Source organism: Giraffa tippelskirchi, chromosome 5, assembly GCF_054371585.1.
Source record: "Giraffa tippelskirchi isolate mGirTip1 chromosome 5, T2T-mGirTip1v1.2.pri, whole genome shotgun sequence".
NCBI lineage: Eukaryota > Metazoa > Chordata > Mammalia > Artiodactyla > Giraffidae > Giraffa > Giraffa tippelskirchi.
Genome location: NC_137279.1, coordinates 91368010 through 91368977, shown reverse-complemented (window position 1 = coordinate 91368977; position 968 = coordinate 91368010). Strand labels below are relative to the sequence as shown.

The 968-nt window shown below is 34.4% G+C and overlaps 1 pseudogene; it reads right to left on the bottom strand.

The window, feature by feature from the left end:
- Window positions 1–219: 219 nt before the first annotated feature.
- LOC145504874 (small ribosomal subunit protein uS8 pseudogene) lies at window positions 220–612 on the bottom strand (annotated as a pseudogene).
- Between the last annotated feature and the right edge of the window lie 356 nt (window positions 613–968).

The window sequence follows — 968 nt, the reverse complement described above, 5'->3', positions numbered from 1 at the left end:
TCTATGGCACTCAGCTTTACTCATATTAGGAAAAAAGTAAATTAAAATACACTGAAATACTATCAGATTTGCAAAGATAACAATCTTTTACTAAGGCTGTGGGAGGAAAGAGTATTTCCATACATTGTAACAGCTCCAGGGATGATATTATCTACTAAAATATTCTAGTATTCATTTTATTTTGTCCTCTGAGGCATTTTATTTGCATGTATTACATCCCTAGAAAAGGAATCCAAGGATTTTCCCTCCTGTATGTTTTTGTCTTGCTTCTTCACAGTCCATGATGCCAGCTATGGTTGTCAATACAATGAAACCAAACTGACAGGATGGGAGCAGGTTATTCCGCCATTTTTCTAGATCTTTGAGTTGCACATCAAACCTGGGACTGATCACTCCACACTTATTTGGCCTGCCTGTGAGGTTCACAACAGTTTTCCCAGCCCTGTGATGATCAATGATTTCAAATTTGCCAATGTAGCCATGCTTCATCATCATAGTTAGAAAGCTGATGATGACTTTGGAGCATGGCCTAATAAGGACCTGATGTTTGCCTCTCTTTTTGTCATTGTTGATACTCTTGAGAGTATTAGCCAGGACATTCATGCACACCATTCTGGTGGCATGGAAAGATGGCAGAAAGAGCTATAGTCATTTTAAAATATATATTTACCCCTACAATTTCTCTTAGGAAAATTCATTTTACAGATAGACTTATAATTTATATCTGAAATAATAAATTAATTCCACAAATGTTTATTTATTATCTACTAAATGTCCACAAGTAATGCTGTGGACACTGAAGATATATCAGTGATCAACATATATGTTAAAACTAATACACCAATTCAGCACAGTTGTAGTATACAAGGTCAACATACAAAAATCAGTTGCATTTCTATACTCTAAAAATAAACTATCTGAAAATGCAATTAGGAAAACAATCCAAGTTAAAATAGCAACAAAAGAAA